This window comes from Tachysurus fulvidraco, unplaced genomic scaffold (assembly GCF_022655615.1).
Source record: "Tachysurus fulvidraco isolate hzauxx_2018 unplaced genomic scaffold, HZAU_PFXX_2.0 HiC_scaffold_40_np12, whole genome shotgun sequence".
In the NCBI taxonomy this organism is placed as follows: domain Eukaryota; kingdom Metazoa; phylum Chordata; class Actinopteri; order Siluriformes; family Bagridae; genus Tachysurus; species Tachysurus fulvidraco.
In genome coordinates, this window is record NW_025927241.1 from 46,176 (window position 1) to 68,721 (window position 22,546).

General features: G+C 41.4%; 1 long non-coding RNA gene across 1 annotated transcript; it reads right to left on the bottom strand.

Moving 5' to 3' along the window:
* Positions 1-3,769: 3,769 nt before the first annotated feature.
* LOC125140650 lies at positions 3,770-4,716 on the bottom strand. The gene is made up of 3 exons (XR_007139866.1): positions 4,657-4,716; positions 4,251-4,367; positions 3,770-3,819 (listed from the first exon to the last, which is right to left on the bottom strand). It is a non-coding gene; the product is annotated as an uncharacterized LOC125140650 (long non-coding RNA).
* Between the last annotated feature and the right edge of the window lie 17,830 nt (positions 4,717-22,546).

Sequence of the window (22,546 nt, forward strand, 5' to 3'; positions counted from 1 at the left end):
AGGCCAGCTCTAAGAATCCTGAGACATCTCCAGTTAGACTCTGTGATACTAAGGAGATCCGAAGTCCATGAGCCTTACACCAATACAACATTTAAATGACTGTATATTACAATCACACCCCCAGTGTCACCCATATGAGGATGGGTTCCCCCTTGAGTCCGGTTCCTCTCAAGGTTTCTTCCTTTACCAATTTAAGGGAGTTTTTCCTTGCCACTGCTGCCTGAGTCACCTCAGACTTGCTCATAGGGGAATAAATACATACAGATTGTGAACTATATACATCTAATAATAATCTAGAATTTTTATTCTGTTAATTCTTATTTCTTTTATTATTCATTATTTCCTTTATCATTAATTATGTCTACCTTCTGCTCTATGTTTATGTTCTGTAAAGCTGCTTTGAGACAATGTCTATTGTAAAAAGCGCTATACAAATAAACTTGAATTGAATTGAAGTTAGTACTACTGTACAGTATGTTATTTCCTTGTGAAATGTGTGCACTTTATTATGACTGGAATTTAGTTTAATCTTAATTTATTTTATGTTGTCTGTTTAAAGACAATTTTACTACAGTTTTGTTTATTAAACTATTAATACTATGTCATTTCCTTATGCACTTCTTGTACACTGAAGACATTTAGAAAAAGCATGTTTGAAAAAGTTTGAAAAAGCAAAAACAATTGCCAAAATCGCAAATAAAATAGCAATCGCAATATTCATACATAAAATTACAATATGATTATTTTGTCCATATTGCAGAGCCCTAATTCATATATAAAAGCTATAAAATGACTCATATGATGTTATAAGATTTTGTCCATGTGGCTCAGCCCTCAGTTCAGATATAACATGTTAGTGTAAAAAGTGACACAATCTTCTGTAAAAGTACCAGAGGTTTGTGTAAAGATGATTAGAGGAACTATTAACACACATTAATCCAAACAGTGCGGTTCATTCATTTTCTACCGCTTTATCCGAACTTCTCGGGTCACGGGGAGCCTGTGCCTCAGGCGTCATCGGGCATCAAGGCAGGATAGACCCTGGACGGAGTGCCAACCCATCGCAGGGCACACACACACTCTCATTCACTCACGCATTCACACACTATGGACAATTTTCCAGAGATGCCAATTAACCTACCATGCATGTCTTTGGACTGGGGGAGGAAACCGGAGTACCCGGAGGAAACCCCCGAGGCACGGGGAGAACATGCAAACTCCGCACACACAAGGCGGAGGCGGGAATCGAACCCCGACCCTGGAGGTGTGAGGCGAACGTGCTACCCACTAAGCCACCGTGCCCCCCAGTGCGGTTCAGTGTTACATTAAAATAATACACCATGCAGTAATACAGTTATAAATAAAAATACTCACACAGCTTTTTGGGAGGCTTTGACCACTGGCAACAGCCTCAGGAGACCTTCATGTGATGGATCATATTTCCTCAAATTAAACTCATCCAGCTCCTGTTCTGAGGTCACCAGAGCTGACCACTGAACAGGAGAGAGACTGGTGTCACTGAGAGGACTGTCACTTTCTCTGTTCAGGTAAGTTTGTTCTTCCTGCACTAGAGAATCATCATTCAGTTCATTCAGACAGTGGAACAGATTGATGGATTTCTCTGGAGATGGATTCTTCCTGATCTTCTCCTTGATGTACTCCACTGTATCCTGTTTGCTGTGAGATCTGCTTCCTGTCTGTGGCATTAAGTCTCGTAAAAGAGTTTGATTGGTCTCCAGTGAGAGACCCAGAAGGAAGCGGAGGAACAGGTCCAGGTGTCCATTCTCACTCTGTAAGGCCTTGTCCACTGCACTCCTGAGGAGATCAGACATTGACTTTCTAAACAGATCAGACAGACCAGAGGCTTGATGTTCTGTTACATTTCTGCTAATAAAGGAGAGAAACGTGTATAAAGCAGCCAGAAACTCCTGAACACTCAGATGTACGAAGCTGAACACCTTCCCAAGGTGAAGACCAAGCTCCTCTCTGAAGATCTGGGTACACACTCCTGAGTACATGGACACTTCTCTGACATCAATGCCACACTCTTTCAGGTCTTCCTCATAGAAGATCAGGTTTCCTTTCTCCAGCTGGTGGAAAGCCAGTTTTCCCAGTGCCATGATGGTCTTTCTGGTCCACTGAAGATCAGGGTCACATTTCTGATGGTACTTTTGGTCCTTGTGTTTGATCTGAAAGATCAGAAAGTGTGTGTACATTTGAGTCAGAGTCTTGGGGATCTCTCCACTCTCTGCTTCACCCAACATTCTCTCTAGAACAGTGGCTGAGATCCAGCAGAAGACTGGGATGTGGCACATGATGTAGAGGCTTCTTGAAGACTTCAGGTGTGTGATGATGTCATTGGCCAGGCTCTGATCACTGATCCTCTTCCTGAAGTACTCCTCTTTCTGAGGATCACTGAAGCCTTGTACCTCTGTTACCTGGTCTACATACTCAGGAGGGATCTGATTGGCTGCTCCTGGTCTTGTGGTTATCCAGAGGAGAGCGGAGGGAAGCAGATTCCCCTTGATGAGGTTCGCCAGCAGCACATCCACTGAAGCTGACTCTGTCACATCACACAATATCTCATTCTTCTGGAAATTTAGAGGAAGTCGACACTCATCCAGACCATCAAAGATCAACACCACTTTGTAGGAGTCACAGTCTAATGATTCAAGTTTTCCTATTTCTGGGAAAAAGTGATGAAGAAGATTCATCAGACTGAGATTTTGAGGCTTCATCAGATTCAGCTCTCTAAAGGGAAGTGGAAACATGAAGGTGACATCCTGATTTACTTCTCCTTCAGCCCAGTCCAGAATGAACTTCTGCACAGAGACTGTTTTTCCAATTCCAGCAACTCCTTTAGTCAGCACAGTTCTGATGGACTTGTCATTAAAGATCTCATTACATTTGATGGGTTTCTCCTGTGTTGCTGGACTCCTGGAAGCTGTCTCAATCTGTCCCACCTCATGTTCATTATTGACGTCTCCACTCCAATCCTCTGTGATGTAGAGCTCAGTGTAGATCTCATTCAGAAGTGCTGAGCTTCCATGCTGTGAGATTCCTTCATTAATTCTTTTAAACTTCTCTCTCAGATTGGACTTCAACTTTGTCTGATACACAGAGGCGAGTTCTAATAAACAAATATCTAGTTTAGTAATAAATAGTTTTAGTGCAAAATCGTACAAACACTGCTATTATTTCCTGACTGATGTTCTAAATATTATTGAAGCTGGACCATGAACAGATACAACATGATATTAAAATTAAATGTAAAACTAAAAGTGTTCAAAAACTAAATCTAAAACTATTTCCTCTCTCTAAAGTGAAGCTGATGGAATAAAGTCATGACTCAGAGCTCTTACTGTTGTGCAGTGTGTTAGCGAGATCTGTGTGGTCCATGTTCTTCAGGACGTGCAGTGTGATCTTCAGCGCTCCCTCTCTGACACTGTGCAGATCCTCCTCATCCTCCACCTCCCTCTCAGTGCATGCTGGGTAATCTGTACTCAGGACTTTCCTAAACCTCTTCAGCTCATTCTTTATCAGAGTGATGACTTTGTGTTCCAGCTCCTGGTTAGAAACACACAGGAACAGATCTAAATATTATCATGTTACACAGTGAGAGAGGCTTTTATTTTATCAAAGGAAGAAAAGTCTATTTTTATTATCACATTTAAAACTCATACAACTGATTACCCTTAATGCTGCTGCACATCAGACACGACAAGGGATCACAACACACACATTACACACTTTAAAAACACCACACACACCTTGAATATAGAGTCCAGCTGTTTTCTGCTGATGTTTGATTTTTGTGGTCTGTGAACAAACAAAACCCATCATGTAATATGGACTATATGTATTCATAGCTGGACAAATCACACACTAATAAATACAGACAGATATTTAACACTATACTCTTAACACAATACACTGATTTCAGGATTTCCTAACTGACACCAACATGTTTAGAAACAAATGTTTGAATTAATGAATAAAATCTTTATATTGGCATTAATGTCCCAGGTGTAAATGTTCTTCTGTAGCACCACAGACCCTCCAGCTCAGGGACTGCAGACTGAACTGAACTCTTAAAGCACTTTTCCTCACTGCCAGTCCGAGAGCTGCAGCACTGCACAGTATAGTGTTTTACTGCTTCAACACCTGATAAAGCTCATGAAGGGCTTCATAATGAGATGAGTGAGTTTGATCAGGTGGAACACTGCTGTAAAACACCTCACTATACTGACCTCACATCAGTAGAACTGTCTCTGGCTCTGAAGTTACTTGGATGTTCCATTGACCAGTCACTCTTCATGGACACACAGCTGGGTTCTGGTGAGTCTGATCTCTTTCCCTCCATCATTCTAGAACAGAAATATCAGCAATAATTAATACTCAGCACTGTTAAACAATGTGTCCATCATTAAGCAGCTATGCTGCTTTTATGCTCCACATTACACCGTCCTTTTTACTCTTCTCTCAGTGAATGATTTGTCTAAACTGTTCTTAGATCAGATCAGTGATATATTCACTGCTATTAAACACCTTAAAGCAAAGATGAGTTCCTGTGTTAACTAGTGAGTGTTTAGAGATACAGATGTGTTCCCATGAGACGGTGTGTATTTATTGCTGGTGAATGTAAAAGTAAGTCACCTCTAGTCTTTCTTTAAGTCCTGTTTTCCAGACACACTCATGTTGGAGGTCATGTCTCCTTCTCCAGATTACAGCAGGACACATGTTTACTTCACTCCAACATCGGTGTGTTAAATTAAACTCTGAATCAGCACAGAGTTCACTTACAGGAAATAGTCAGGCTATCAAGTTATAAAACAACCTGTGTACATTAAAGCTTCAGTACAAACCCACAAAACACTTCTGCATCTAGTGTCACTCCAGTGTGTTTATATATTAGAGCTTTAGATACTCACTGTGTTTTTACTCCTCAAATCTTTTACTTTTCACTCCACACAAAATGGAGCTGCTGACTCTCACTTTCATTACAGTTTATACTGCTGAGGGGGGAAGGGCAGTGACGCAGACACACACATACAGACATTTACATTTACATTTACATTTACAGCATTTGGCAGACGCCCTTATCCAGAGCGACGTACATAAGTGCTTAAATCTCTAACATTGAATACATTAATTCTGGTTCACTAGGTTACATACTTAAGATACCATGAGTTTAAAACATTTGTTCAAAGTTACAATGAAAAAGTGTCAAAGGTTTTTTTTATTTTTTTATTTAATTGCAAAAGATAAGGAAAGAAGTGCTAGTTGAAGTGTTTCCTGAATAAGTAGGTCTTCAACCGCCACTTGAAAATAACCAGTGACTCAGCTGTCCGGACCTCTAGGGGAAGTTCATTCCACCACCTCGGTGCCAGAACAGAGAAGAGTCTTGTAGTATACTTGCCTCTTACCCTGAGAGATGGTGGAACCAGTCGAGCAGTGCTGGTAGATCGGAGGTTGCGGGGTGCAGTGCGAGGAATGATGAGGGCTTTGAGGTAAGAGGGAGCTGGTCCATTTTTGGCTTTGTAGGCCAATATCAGTGTTTTGAATCGGATGCATGCAGCTACCGGAAGCCAGTGGAGGGATCGCAGCAGCAGGGTGGTATGCGAGAACTTTGGCAGGTTGAAAACAAGCCGTGCAGCTGCATTTTGGATCATTTGCAGAGGACGGATTGCATTCATAGGTAGATCTGCCAGCAGTGCATTGCAGTAATCCAGTCTAGAAATGACAAGAGACTGAACAAGTACCTGAGCAGTCTGTGTGGACAAAAATGGCCGAATCCTTCTAATGTTGTAGAGAAGAAACCGACATGAGCGAGTCACATTAGCAACATGAGAGGAAAAGGACAGTTGATTGTCCATGGTTACCCCAAGGTTGCGAGCTGTGGCTTAAGGGGAGATCAGATCATTGTGCAAGGATATAGCAAGATCATGACCTTGGGATGAATAACCTGGGATGAACAGCAGTTCAGTTTTGCTAGGATTGAGCTTTATCTGATGAGCAGTCATCCATGATGAAATTTCTGCCAGACATGCTGAGATCCGGTCAGAAGCTGTGGCATCTGAGGGTGGGAAAGAGAAGATAAGTTGTGTATGTAGTGGCAGGTTGTGGCCACCTGAGAGGTTAGGCAACAAGTGGAATAGAAGAAATAAAGGTTGTCTGATATTATCTGGTGTGTTGTGTCCTTGAATACCGAGTAAGAGGAACAATACATGGTGTCAGAAATAGCTAACCCACGACAGACAGAGTCTAGTGCCACAGTTAAGAACCTGGAGCAGTTTAATGGTGTGAGTGATAATCTCTGGGGCAAGACAGAGCGAGTCAGCGAGAGCTAGCAACAGGCTAGCGGCAAGATAAAAGCAAGCAGCATGGACCACATATTTACTAACACGCCACCGGGACCATTCAATTTCGAGCCAAAATCATGGCATACGTCGATTAAAAGGTTTGAACGCTTCAGGATTGCGTCTGGATTTCATCCATCTATACGATGGGTGAAAAAGCTGAGGATATTCTGAGTTCACTGCAGTTGACAGAGGAGAAAGAAAAAGACTTGATGAGGTAAAAAAGGCATTTGATGGACATTTTATAGGCGTGCATAATGTAATTTATGAACGAGCTAAGTTTAATAAAAGATGTCAAGATGTCGGCAAATCTGCAGAAAACTTTATTACCTCTGTACATATGCTAGCTGAACATTGCAAATATGGCATCTTACATGAGGAAATGATCCGGGATAGGATTGTGGTTGGCATACGTGATGCTAAATTGTCTGAGAAACTGCAGCTCACCCCGAATTTGGATTTAGCTACAGCTATAGTTCAAGTGAAGCAGCATGAGGAAGTAAAAAAGCAACAAGCTGTTCTGCGGTCAGCTGATTCACCAGGACATGTAGATGCACTTTCTCATAACAGTAAGAGACAGGTTCAAAGAAAGAAATCTTTCCAACGTGGAAGCCATTATCAGCCTCGGTCTACCTCAACTAAGTCAAAACAGTGCGGGAAGTGTGGCAAAACTCCAAAACATTCATGGCCTGAATGCCCAGCAAAAGACGTTGAGTGTAGAAAATGTCAAAAGAAGGGACACTTTGCGGCTGTGTGCAGATCAGTTCAAAAGCTTGATTCAATTGAAGAGGATGGTGGAGCAGCTTATCTTGGGGCTGTTGACTATCCACAGTCATCCACATGGACTGAAATACTTACCATAAACGGTAACCCATTGTGTTTTAAAGTGGACACGGGTGCGTCTGTGACTGCGATCCCAGAATCAGAATTCACACTGGATAGATATGGCAGACACTCAGCGTCGCGCAGACTGCTACTGGGTCCTGCCGACCAACCTCTGGATGTTAAAGGGCAAGTGTATGCAGTCATTCAGAGAGGGGACAAAAAGATTGAGGAGGAGGTGTTCATTGTGAAAGACTTGACCACACCCTTGTTGGGTCTTCCTGCTATCCGCCGACTACAGATGATCCCCCAGCTCAATAGCATTGATGATGCAGAGACTCACTTTCGCTCAACTTACCCAGATGTATTTAAAGGGCTGGGTAACCTTAAGGGGGAGTACAAAATTAAGCTGAGAGACAATGCGACACCCTATGCCCTCTCTGCGCTGAGACGTGTAGCTATTCCTCTCCGGACCAAAGTCAAAGAGGAACTAGACCGGATGGAGAAGATGGGAGTCATAGCCCGTGTTGAAGAACCAACAGAATGGCGCGCGGGCATGGTTCCGATAGTGAAGTCGTCGGGGAAAATTCGTATTTGCGTGGACTTAACCCGGCTGAACAAGAGTGTCATCAGAGAGAGACATATCCTACCGGCAGTGGACGAGACACTGGCCAAGCTGGAAGGAGCCAGAGTTTTTACAAAGCTCGATGCGACATCAGGCTTCTGGCAAGTGCCACTCCACAAAGACTCAATGCTGTTGACCACGTTCATTACTCCAGAGGGGCACTATTACTTCAGAAGGCTACCTTTCGGTATATCTTCAGCACCCAAACATTTCCAGAAGAGGATCTCTCAGCTGGTTGATGGTGTTGACGGGGTCCTATGCCATGCTGATGATGTCCTTGTTACAGGAAGAGACCGGGCAGAGCATGTTGACAGGCTGCACAAGGTGTTACAAAAATTCAGAGAGGCCGGGCTCACGCTGAACGAGAAATGCCAGTTTGCTCTGACAGAAATCCGCTTTCTGGGTCATGTCGTAAATTATCAAGGCATCAGAGCAGACCCTGGTAAAATAAAGGCAATCCTTGACATGCCCAAGCCAAAGGATGTGGCAGATGTTCGCCGTTTCATGGGCATGGTAAACTTTGTAGGCAAATTTTTGCCACGCCTGCCTGATCTGGCAAAGCCCATTCGTGACCTGTTAAGGACAGAGAACAGCTGGACACGGGGAGCAACTCAACAGAAAGCATTTCTTGAAACAAAAAAGTATTGGGGTCAGAGACGGTGTTAGCCCAGTACAGCCCAAATCACGAAACCATAGTATCAGCTGATGCCTCTTCATATAGATTAGGGGTGTCTTGACACAAAAACAGACAGATGGTGAGTGAAGACCTGTTGTTTTCATTTCTAGAAGTCTGACCAAAACTGAATTAAGATATGCTCAAATAGAAAAGGAGGCTTTAGCTGTGACCTGGGCATGTGAGCGCTTGTGAGGATACTTAAGTGGACTGGATTTTACCATAAGGACTGACCACAAGCCACTCATAACACTTCTTAAATCCAGAGCATTGGATGACCTCCCACCAAGAATTATCAGATTCAGACTCAGGCTGCTCAGATTTAATTTCAACATCATCTATGTCCCAGGTAAAAACCTGAGTTTTAATCGTTGGAGATTTTAACATCCATATTTGTTGTCCCTCCAAACCGTTGGTTAAAGACTTCCTAAATCTCATTGAATCGTTTAATTTAACACAGTTTGTGGCCAGCGCTACTCATGAGCACGGACACACATTAGATCTGGTCTTATCATGTGATCTACCTGTTAATAATATTAATGTTTGTGATGCTACTTTTTCTGACCACATGCCTGTGCTATTTGAGATTTCTTGTTTTTGTAGTCCGAAACCACGTGCTCCTGCTCGTCGCTGTCGCTCATTTAACTCTTTAACTGCAAAACAGTTTACTGATGTTTTTAAAAACACAAACATGGCCTTCTCAGTGTCCACTCAACATTATAATACTGATGAATTAACCTCATTATTTTATTCTTCTTGTGAGAATGCACTGGACATTGCTGCCCCTTTCAGGACTATGCGTGCTAAGCCAAAATCTGAACCATGGCTGAACGACACTACCCGTGCTGCAAGGCGTGAATGCAGGAGAGCTGAACGGCAATGGAAAAAAGATAGGCTGCAGGTTTCATCTGATATCTTAAAAGACAGCTTGTTCAAATATCAAAAAACTGTAAAAACGGAGAAGTCAAGGTATTTCTCTAATGTCATAGCAAAAAATTCTCATAAACCTTGTGTTTTGTTCAATACTATTAATTCTGTTTTACATACATCTCAACAAATAAGTTTGGAATCTTCCAAAGAAACATGCGAAAATTTTTTGCAGTTTTTTAACGACAAGATTGTGACTGTTAGAGCCAATATTGTTCACCCTTCTGCTGATATGTCTTCTTTCCCTGTGTGCTCCTCTGTTTTCAATCAGTTTGAGCCAGTGTCTCTTGCTTGTTTAAAAGACATCATTGATAAAATGAATCCATCTTGTTGTCCCTCAGACATTATTTCCCCAGATTTCCTAAAGAAGGTTTTTGAAACCCTTGGCCCTAACATTCTGACGATTGTAAATAGTAGTCTCACTCATGGAGTACTCATTTTAAACACGCTATAGTGGAACCACTGATAAAAAAACCTAATTTGGATTCATCGGTTCTTGCTAATTTTAGACCCATTTCAAAACTCCCATTTCTTGGGATGGTTTAAATCTTATCTGGGTGAAAGAACTTTCTTTGTATGTCTTGGGGAATTTGTGTCTTCTACTGCATCTCTTGTATGTGGAGTCCCTCAGGGTTCCATTCTTGGACCAATTTAATTTTCTTTATATACATTACCTTTAGGGTCCATTTTTAGGAAACATGGCATTTCATTTCACTGTTATGCAGATGACTTGCAACTCTATCTGCCTTTGAAACGGAAGGATGCAAACTCTGTGGCACCTTTGCTGAGATGTCTTGAAGATATTAAAGCCTGGATGGCCTCCAACTTCTTAAAGTTTAATGAAGATAAAACTGAAATAATTTTATTTCGACCTGGCGGTAAGATTAAAACTCGTGATGTAGATCTGGGTGACTTAAAGTCATTTGTGAAGCCTGTTGTCAAAAACCTGGGGGTTTTAATGGATGGTGACTTTAAACTAGAAAAACAGATTAATTTGGTAGTTAAATCGTGTTTTTTTCAGTTAAGGCAATTATTTAAAGTCAAGTCATTTGTATCTTTTACTGATTTTGAGAGGGTCATTCATGCTTTTATATCATCCCGCCTGGACTATTGTAATAGTCTCTATGTAGGCATTGGTGAGGCATCTCTAACACGCTTGCAAAGGGTACAAAACGCAGCTGCACGTTTATTAACGGGGACATGCAAACGAGAACACATTACACCTATATTGGCTTCCCTTCATTGGTTGCCCGTTCATTTTAGAATTGATTTCAAGATTTTACTTTTAGTTTTTAAATCATTAAATAAGATTGGTCCTAAGTATCTTTCAGACCTATTAAAGCCATATGCTCCATCCAGAGCACTTAGGTCTGCTGGGCACCTGCTTTTAGTATCCCCCAACGCAAGATTAAAGAGCAGAGGTGACCGTGCCTTTGCAGTAGCGGCCCCCAAACTCTGGAATAATTTGCCTTTGTACATTAGGCAGGCTCCTTCACTTGCTGTTTTTAAATCACATTTAAAAACATATTTGTATGGTGCAGCATACAACACAGTATGAGAGTTACCTGTTAGGAGTTCTTTTTAGTGTGTTTTACTAATTATTATTGTATTTATTGCATTTTTATTACTTTTATTTAGTTTTTATTTTATTATTATTATTATTATTATTTTATGCTTTTTAGTTCTATTGTTTATTTTATATTGTTTGTACAGCACTTTGGAGAACACCTGCTGTTTTAAAAAGGTGCTCTATAAATAAACTTTGATTTGATTTGATTTGATAACGGCTGAAACCCTGTTCAGAGCGCCTCTTCCAGCCACAGCTTCAGAGACAGAGCTAGACTTGGAAAGGGAATGCAAAGCTTATCTGGACAGTGTAGTAGACAGTTTGCCAGCCACACCAACAAAGCTGGAACAGATTAAGAGTGCACAAACTTCAGATGACATCCGCAAACCTCTCAGCCGATAAATTGCAAATGGCTGGCCGAAACACAGACGAGATGTGCATGAGCAGCTGCTACCCTACTGGCCCAATTGGTCAGTCTTGCACGAAGGAAGAGGACTACTCATGAGAGGAGAGAGACTTATAATCCCTGAATGCATGAGACCTGACATCTTGCAGAGATTGCACCAGGGGCATCAAGGTATCAACAAATGTCAAGCTAGGGCCAGAGAATTGGTCTGGTGGCCAGGTATCACATCTGCAGTAAAGAAAATGGTTGAGCAATGCGAGATTTGTGCATGTGAAGCTCAAATACCAGCTGAGCCTCTCCTCACAACTGAACTCCCGAGTGGCAGAGAGTCGCAGCTGATCTTTTCCAATGGCAGAATGGGAACTATTTAGTCATGATAGACTATTTCTCTCGCTATATTGAAGTTTGCTCCCTACAGGGCAGCATATCAGCAAAACAGACCATTGCCAGATTTAAAGCGGCGTTTGCCAGATACGGATGTCCAGAAGTGCTGGTCACGGACAATGGTCCTCAGTTCTCCTGTGATGAATTCGCTCAATTTGCACAGGACTATGACTTTACCCATGTGACAATCAGTCCATTTTACCCCCACAGCAATGGGGAGGCGGAACGGGATGTCAGAACAGTGAAGTACCTTTTAGCAAAAGAGGGGGATTCCACAAAGCTCTGCTGGCCTACAGAGCCACTCCATTGGTGCATGCGAGCTCCCCAGCACAACTACTGATGGGGAGGAGAATCAGAACACCGGTTCCAGTGTCACCAGAACAGTTACAACCACAGTGGCCTGATCTTGTCAGATTCAGAGAAAAGGATATAGAGCTGAAACAGCTACAGGAACAAACATTCAATCGCAGACACTATACTCAAACCCTACCACCTCTCCAGCCGGGACAGCATGTATGGATCAAACCTACAAGCACAAGAGGGACAGTTCTTAATACTGCAACTACACCACGGTTTTATGAGGTAGAGACCCCGGATGGAAGATGGCTGTGGCGCAACCGTTCACACCTCAGGAAAGTTCCGGTGCCTCCTGCACCAGGAGAAGATATAATGACTAGGTCAGGGAGGCTGTCTAAGGCTCCTGAGAGACTAGACCTTTGAACGTGAAACACATGCATAAACACCACAGAGTAAAAGAAAAAAGAGTCCTAATTTTCTGTTGGAAATGTCAAATGTTTATTAGGAAATACATGTTTGATGTATTGAAGTTTACATTAAGATTAAGTCTTCATAAATGGCTACTGTGAGGTAAAATGTCTTCTGTTAGTTTCTCCGGTTACACTTTTAATTTAAATAAAGGATTTGAAGTAATTCATAAAGTTATATAATAAGTGAGTTAGATAATGGAGTAGTTATACTGTTAAATATATGCCACTATTTTAAAGTTCTGTTGAAACAAGTATGCTTTGACCTAAAGGGAGGAGATGTTGTGGCCACCTGGTGGGGCTTGAGGTCTAAGAGGTTAGGCAACAAGTGGAATAGAAGAAATAAAGGTTGTCTGATATTATCCGGTGCGTTGTGTCCTTGAATACCGAGTTAGAGGAACAATACAGTGTATCATCAGCATAGCAGTCGTAAGAGAACCCATGTGATGAAATAACTTCACCAAGAGAGTGAGTATACAGGGAGAAAAGAAGAGGACCAAGTACTGAGCCCTGTGGGACGCCAGTGGAGAGTCTGCGTGGAGCAGATGTCACTCCCCTCCATGTTACCTGATATGAGCGTCTTTCCAGGTAGGAAGCATACCATTCCCAAGCTGATCCGCAAATCCCAAGACTCTTGAGGGTGGATAAGAGAGTCATGTGGTTGACCGTATCAAAAGCTGCTGAAAGGTCAAGGAGGATAAGGACGGATGACAGTTTGGCTGATCTAGCAGCATGTAGCTTCTCAGAGACATCCAAAAGGGCTGTCTCTGTAGAGTGAGCTGCTTTAAAGCCAGACTGGTTAGGGTCTTGGAGGTTGTTCTGTGAGAGATAGACAGACAGTTGGTTATAGACAATGCGTTCAAGAATTTTTGAAAGAAATGAGAGAAGCGATACCGGTCTGTAGTTACTGATGTCTGATGGATCCAGAGCAGGTTTCTTTAGGATGGGAATAACCCTTGCTCTTTTGAAAGTAGTTGGCACTTGACCAGATGCAATGGATCTATTGACGATAGTGGAAATGAAGGGCAAAAGGTCTTGCGAGACGGTCTGGAGCATAGTGGAAGGGAGTGGATCTAATGGGTAGGTGGTAGGATTGCAGGACTGGATGAGTTGTAAAATCTCTTCCTCTGCCACAGTTGAGAAATGTGACAACGAAGGTGTAGGGGAACCCATACTCTGTGATGTAAGTGCAGTCGGGGCTGAAGTGAAGGTCAGGCAGATTTCCTCAATCTTCTCCTGGTAGAAAGAAGCAAAGTCTTCTGCAGTCAGGGAGGATGAAGAATGTGGAGCCAGGGGGTTGAGCAGAGAAGAGATGATGTTGTGTAATTTCCTCACATGACCCTCGGTTACAGACTCTTTAGTATTGCTTTGCATTTCTAATTGTTCATTTTGCTTTGCAATTTCCAGATCATTTGTCTCACTCTCATTGATTTTCATTTCTCTCTGAGGCCCTTTCAGCAAATGTTTTGTGTTTTTCCTTATTAGTGATTGCCGGTTCATGAACGAATCATTCTTTTGAACCGGTTCTTTTTAGTGAACTGGATGAACCAGTTCACCAAATCTGACTTATTCGTTCTAAACAGTTCACGTCTTGAGTCAGTGCTGATCCACAAGTTACTAAAGTTACTGACTTTCGGTCATGCCTGACAGCCCCTCCGACTCTAAATAAACCAATATCCTTAATAAACTAATATGAGACATGTTGTGCTGTGAGAACTGTGAGCTTGAGCTGTTGATACTGCGCATGCTTGAATAACTGAACCGATACAGCGAATCATCAGTACACTGAAATGAGAACTGTTTCTTTCGGTCGCGTCTGACATACTGAGAACCGATGAGCTGTTGTTACTGCGCATACGTAAATCACTGAACTGATACAGCAACAAATGTAATTGGTTATGATTTAATGTCCTATCAACGGACGAGTGTTTAACTCTGTTGCATTAGTTTTTTAAACAACTGATGGAGCGAAAGAAACATTTCAAAATTATGTTTTTTTTTGTAAGTTTTTGTAAGTTGATGAAGATTAATTGATTAAATTTATATCTTTAAGACACGTAAAACATCCACGTTTGCACATCAATGCCTGTACTGGGTGTTTTAGTTGCAAAACTTAAATGTAAGAAACATATTCAACTAAAGATATGATTACAAAGAACTTAACTGATTGTATTAATATCTGCCGGCAGCGGCGGGATAAAGGAATTTACGTCATGACATCATTGTGAATTACGTCAGGACGTAAAAGAACTGGTGAACTGGATTATTAAAACGAACTGTCCAAAAGAACCGGTTCACGGAAAAGAACCGAACTTCCCATCACTACTCATTAATTTTCCCATGCTCTGTTAGCACTTCGTATGACCTGGGTGTAGTCTCTTTAATCACTTTGGCCAATGGTCCCCACTGCCCATTACATGTCACTCATACAATTTCTTCTTGGGCAAGTGGGCTCAGTGGTCTTGCTGTTTCGTTGTAGTGATTAATCTGTCTTTCATTTGCAGAATTCCACCTAGTCCGTACCATTTGATGCTTTACCGACGGTAGCTTTTCCATAGTTTCCTATTAATGAGCATTTCTGCCAGTGAAAGTCCATTCTCCAGTGGTGAAGCTCTGTAATTCAGAATAGCCAGGTATAGATCACTCCCTGTCTCAGAGGCTTTTTTTAGAAGTCGTTTCACTATTTCAACTCCTTTCTCTGCTAAACCGTTGGACTGTGGGTACAGAGGGCTTGGCGTTATGTGCTTGAAACTCTGACTTGCAAACTGTGGTCCGTTGTCACTTATTACACTCATTGGAATACCATTTCGTGCAAATATACCTTTTGTCTTTGCAATTACCTGCTCTGACATTGTCCTTGTCAGGTGCAGGAATTCCAGATAGTTTGAATGATAGTCCATGAGCAACAAGTAATCTTTGTCATTAAGCTGAAACAAGTCCATGCCAACTTTTCCCCATGACTCCTTCTCTTACATTTTTTGATTTCTAAATGTCCTTCGTGCAAAAGTTTCAGCATCAGTTTTCTCATTGAGATTGGCACAACAATTCTTGTTCCTTTTAGCAAAACTCCATCTAGCGCTGACAGTTCATCTTTAAAATGCTGGAAAGTATTTTCCATTATCTCATCTCCAGGCATGTGAATCCTGTCCATTACTTTCTTTAACTGTTCGTCTTTCAGTGTTTCTTTGGCTGCTTCAACCTGTTTTGTTGTTGACACTGGCATCTGTGCTTTGATAGAGTCCACATGAATTTGCACATCTTTCTCTGTAGTTGCAAACAGCTCCTAAACCTGCTTGTGATGCATCAGTAGATACTGTACCTTTAGAGGCTTTTCCTGGTCATAAAAATTCAAAACAGGTTCTCTTGTTAAACTGCTTTTTAACCATGACCACTCTTTTGCCTGCTCGTCGTTCCAATGCCTCACGGTGTCTGTTTCTAACAAGCTTCTCAGTGACTTTGTATTTGCTGACAGATTTGGAACAAATTTTCCTAAGTAGTTTATTAACCCTAAGTCTCTTTGCAGGATTTTTTTGTCTCTTGGCTCTGGCATTTTGTCTATTGCTCTGATTTCTTTGTCTGGTTGTATTCCTTCTTCAGACAGTCTTTCTCCAAGGTAAGTGATTTCTCTTACTCCGGACTGGCATTTGTTTTTATTCAACTTGAATCTTTGAACTTTAATCCATTTCTTTGTGCTTGATGTAGGACTTTCATCATGCTCTTCTACATCAATGAAGACTCAGTCTCCTTCTATTCCATCAAAACGCTGTTGCACAGTTTTGTGGAATACTTCTGCTGCGGAGCTGATGCCAAAAGGTAGCCTTTGGAAACAATGCCTTCCAAACGCTGTGTTGAAGGTGCATCATTTTGTGCTTTCCTCATCTATCACTATCTGGTAAAATCCCGATGAGGCATCCAGTTTGGAGAAATAATATGTTCCACTCATTGCACTAGTAAAGTCTGACTTTGTTGGAAGTCTGTAGTGCTCGCGTTGGATGGCCTTGTTTAAGTCTTATAATCTATACACAGTCTTAGATCTCTGTCTGTTTTTTCTACTATTATTCTGTAGATTCTTCTACTTTTCTGATTATTCCTTCCTTTATTAGAACTTCTGTTTTCTCTCTCAGTCTTTCTATTAATGCTACTGGCACCCTTCTTGCTGGATGTATAACAGGTTCTGATTCTCCTTCAGCTTTATCTTGTTTTTTCCCGGTAATTTTCCTATTCCTTTGAAAACTCTTTGTATTTTTCATCCAGTCATTCTGAGTTATTCCTTCTGTAGTTGCATCTTTGTCATTTCCTTGGTTATGACATGGTCTCTCTTTATCAATCCAAACTGTATGCGCGATTTCAGCCCTAGTAATAACTTGTCTGTTTCCATACACAAGTACAAAAAACACAGCCTTCTTCTTTCCTTTGTAGGATAGACTGACTCAAATGTTCCCTTTGTAGGTAGAGTTTTGTTGTCATAGATTTTCATATGCACTTTTCTTTGATTTATTTTTGGTTTTCTTTTCAGTCTCAGAAAGTCTTTCATAGGGAGGATATTTACCTTGTGCCCCCGTGTCCAATTTTAATGTGACCTCAGTGCCTTTTACATCCATGTGAGCCATCCGCTCTCCTCCTGGAGTAATTTGTTCCTCTTCGATTGAGTCTAACGAAGATTGCTTCATCATCATTCATCGCCTTCTGAAGCCTGGCAAATTTGTATTGGCCTTTCTACAGTGAGGTTTATCTCTTTTAACAATTACATCCTGACTCTTTTATCTTGTACTCCAATGACCTTTTGATCATGTTGTTGTTTGATCAATCTATCACAGCTTTACCCATCTCTTGTAGTTGGGTTTCTAAGATCTTCTTTAGGCAGTTATTCTTTTCTTCTATAAAAACAACAAGTTTTTCTTCCAACTTCTTCAAACTTTCCTGGTATAAGTATGATTGACTGGACATTAACTTTCGGCTCACGTCGGGCTATGAAAGGTTCAGAAGTATAGTCCAGAAGTAGATCCAATTCCACAATGTAGCGCAATGTGGCTGAAGAAAAGCCGCCACTGCGCATGCGTGTAGGGTTTAAATTTAACTCGAGCTGCACGTGTGCATGGGATTTGAAAAGTAACCGCTCTGTGATCTTTATTAATCTGATGGTCATCTGTTTCCCTTAATATCATTCACTTACAAAACAATGTGCTACATGTCCACATACGTGTAGAACATTTTAATTATTCTATCTTAATAAACCTTTTTACACATTATTGTGTGTGTGTAGTAATTGTAGTAAGTGTCTGAAGTGCACATGTGTGGGATTTTAAATTTTGTTCTAAGACACACCGCAAAACATACACACATATATACAGTATACACAGATTCTCACACGCACCCAAACACATATACACATTTACACAGATACACACACACCCACACACCCCCAATACACACCCACACAAACACACACACATATACACAGATACACACACACAGATACACACACACACACGCACAGATGCACACAGATGCACACGCCCCAACACACATATACAGTACACACACACACATACACACACCCCCAATACACACACACTGAGATACACAAGCCCCCAACACACACAGACAAACCCCAACACACATATACACACACACAGACAGATATACACACCTAACAGACACATATACACACACAGATACACACACGCCCAACATACACAGATACACGAACTCACACACATATACACACACAGACAGACACACACACCCCCAACACACACATATACACACGACTTTTGAGAACTGGATTTTGTATCCTAGTGTTTTTGCTTCAAAATTATGTGAAAATCATCTTGTTTACTCGCTCACAGAAAACAATATATTGATTTAAATTTTCTAAGACACTTTTTGTTTGTAAAGGGCATATGCAAGTAGGTGTCAACTATCATGCATATTAATGTATTCACACCTGAGAAGACAAAGGCCCGCATAATGAGCTGCATTATGAGCCTTTCAGGTAAGTGTGTGACTGAGAGAGGAGTTACAAGAAAGAATGTGAAGACAAAATAAATGTGTATATCTTGTGTTTGTAGTTTATTTAGAATAGTTAACTAGTGCAAACAGTGCTAGACAAGAGACCGAGCAAACAGACACTATACTACAAGACAGATGCTTAAAATAAATAATAAAGTAACAATATGTATACAAGTAACAATATTGTAGATGACCAATACAATATGGCTCTGTTAAAATCCTTAATGGAATCCTTAATGGAATCTGTTAAAACTTGGTGCTTCTTATAGCATTATTTGGGGGCGTTGATCTTGTTTGCATAGCCCGCATCAGGTAATTTCCATATGAATGGCGCACACGCGGTAGGTGGGATCACATTAGCGCTAATGAGGTCGAGCCAGAAATACTGTACCTCTCTTTACTTACATACAGATTACACAAAAAGACAATATTTTCTTTCAATTTTAATTACCTCATTTAAAAGTAGACATTTCAGGCTTTCATTACACATATGTATCATGTTCGTGTGATAAGTATTGGCGGAGTTATCAGTTCATGTTTGTAACGTGTTTCAGGAAGATGGTCAAGGAGACAGAGATGTCTGAATGCACACCCTGGTTATTTTCTTTATTTGCCAAAAGCACAGAGTTTTGTTGTTATTATGAAGGCAGTCGATGATCGACTTTATGGTCGTTTCATCTGACCTCTGGCCGTATGTCTTGGACACTCGGGTAAAGAGAGGGGCAGAGCTGTCAACTGATCACCACCTGTTGATGAGTTGGATTCGTTGGCGGGGGAGGAAGTTGGACAGACTTGGCAGACCCAAACGTACTGTGAGGGTCTGCTGGGAACGTTTGGCAGAGTCTCCGGTCAAAGAGATCTTCAACTCCCACCTCTGGCAGAGCTTCAACCAGTTCCCGAGGGAGGTTGGAGACATTTAGTCTGAGTGGACCATGTTCTCCACGTCCATTGTCAACACAGCCGTGGCGGCAATCCCCGAACCCGGTGGTGGACCCCGGAAGTAAGGGATGCCATCAAGCTGAAGCAGGAGTCCTATCGAGCCTGGTTGGCTTCAGCCCGGGTGGTTACAGAGGCAAAAACTTGGGTTTTGGGAGGAGTTCGGTGAGCCATGGAGAAGGACTATCGGTTGGCCTCGCAGAAATTCTGCCAAACCGTCCGGCGCCTCAGTAGAGGGAAGCAGTGTCCTGCACACACAGTTTACAGTGGGAGTGGGAATCTGCTGACTTCGACTTTGGACATCCTTGGACGGTGGAAGGAGTACTTTGAGGTTCTCCTCAACACCACCGACATGTCTTCCAATGAGAAAACAAAGGCCGAGTGGTGAGGGAGTATGGGACGGGTGCTCAGGGAGTATGGGGTCCAGGGTCAGACTTGTTCCCAGACTTGTGCATGTTAGACTCCGGCAGGGCTGCCCACGGGATTTTATCTCTGCTTTTTGTAGATGATGTTGTCCTGTTGGCTTCCTCACATCAGGACCTTCAGCGTGCACAGGGATGGTTTGCAGCCGAGTGTGAAGCGGTGGGGATGAGAATCAGCACCTCCAAGTCCGAGGCCATGGTTCAAAGCCGGAAAAGGGTTGCTTGTCCACTTCAGGTTGGTGGAGAGCTCTTGCCTCAAATGGAGCAGTTTAAGTATCTTGGGGTCTTGTTCACGGGTGAGGGAAGGATGGAGCGGGAGATCGACAGGCGGATCGATGTATCTTCTGCAGTGATGCAGTCGATATACCGGTCTGTTGTGGTGAAGAAAGAGCTGAGCCGCAAGGCGAAGCTCTCTATTTACCAGTCGATCTACGATCCTACCCTCACCTATGGTCATGAGCTTTGGGTCATGACCGAAAGGACAAGATCCCGGATACAGGCGGCCGAAATGAGTTTCCACCGCAGGGTGGCTGGGCGCTCCCTTGGAGATAGGGTGAGGAGCTCGGTCACTCGGGAGGAGCTCAGAGTAGAGCCACAGCTCCTCCACATCGAGAGAAGTCAGTTGAGGTGGCTCGTGCATCTGTTCCGGATGCCTCCTGGACGCCTCTCTGCTTAGACTGCTGGCCCCGCGACCCGACAGTGGATAAGCTGTAAAAGATGGATGGATGGACATACTTACTTAACATGCCATTCTGTTACACTGTGGAGCTTCTGTACTAGAACAAATGAAAAAACATATGTGAAAACATACTTGGCAATAAAGATCTTTCTGATTCTGATTATACTTAAGTGTTACTATGGGCTGTTTCCATTTTACTGGAATAATACTTTGCACTCTTACAAAATTATACTTCCACATCCCTCTATGGACACAATGAATCTTGAGTCACCATTGGCTAGTGAATGTTTTATTTTACTCGCCAGGCTTTTTACATAAAATGCATGAACACAAATGAAAAAATTTAAACGCACTTTATTTAATTTTAATTTTAAAAATTCTTTATTATCCTCTATTCTTAATTTGTCAATCCATCCATTACTCTAAAATAAATACGTTGTTTGGTTGTGGAACATTGTGTGATAGCGTTTTCACCAGCAGAGGTCACCATCGAGCTGAAAAGCTTCGAGTAACGAAGAGAGAATTTTAAAGAAGCATAAAGAAATAATAATGATGGGACTTGCAGTGACAGTTTTCAATAAACTTGATTATGGCAGATGGGATGGTTATTAAATCAGATAGAGAGAGAAAAGAACTAAAGGATCTGATGAGTGAAAACAACCTGATAGACGTGTGGAGAGAGAGAAATGTAGGAAGGAAAGAAGACATCTACACTGAAAAAAATGATTCTGACCCCTTGTAAATGTTACATGTTTTTATCTGGTTAATTTCACTGATTTTAATGTGTTATTTAATCCAACTTATTTTTTATTAGTAAATTTTAAACTCACTGCACTTGTTTAAAACAAGCTAATTTTATTCAATTAAAAATAACTAGAAAAGAATACGTTGAATTTAATTTCTATATACTGTCCGGCCTGCGCATGTGCAGGCACATTTTGTTCTGAAGGCGCCGAGGCGGGGGGGGATTGTACCTGGTGCACTCTTTTGAATGCTGCATCCATCCATCCATCCATCCATCCATCTCTTCTTCCGCTTGCATTTTCGGTAAGAAAGCAATTTATAATCATTGGTGTGTTGTATTTGTTACTTAATCAGGGTTCTGTTTGTGGAAGCCGAATAAAAGCAAAACAGTTTTACGAATGTTAACGTTAATTGTAGCTTCACCTTCCTTGCTGTCTAGGGGCTTGCAAGTTAGACTGGCAAAGCCTAACGGTACATTTCGCAGGGACGTCGTTAGGCCTATTTTAGGGGGGCTGAAGCTAACTTATCCCAAATGTTCCTAAGCCCTCCAAAATGATAACAAGCACAACATTGTTTAATGTAGGAGTTATTTAGCTCAGACCTTTTTTTGAGTCCACTTAAGTTTGTTTTTATAAATTTGTCATTTTTTGGATAAAGCAACCAAATTTCAGAAACTTTCCTGGCTCAAATTTTTGTTTTTGTTAAAAAAAATATATATTCTGAAGAAAGACTCGTAAATGAAGTAGAAAGGCAAAATATTAGGCTACATGATGGATGTAAATTTACTGAGTTTTTTAAAATAGGTCAAAATGACAATTTTCACCTGAGATTTGAAGTCAGATTACAGGGGGGTTAAAATGACTTAAGAACTGCATCATTATATTACTTTTACACAGAGATTGTTAGGTCTATTTAGCTAAATCGTTTGACTTTAGCCATCTTTGTTTTACTGTAGCTACTGTATGCCAACGGTGACATTAATAAAATGGGGGAAAAGTGCTACTTTTGTTTTTTTTGCCCAAAGTTTGCATGCCTGCAACTCGTATTACAAATATCTTAATGTCCTTCAATCCCATATATTTAACATGGCTCCATGTTGAAATTGTTGAATTTTACCCATTTTCAATATACACCAACAGATATTACTGTATCATCAACCTCTATTCAAAACAATAAATATAAAAAGTGTATTTTTGTGATTATTGGACAATTACTTTTTTCCAACA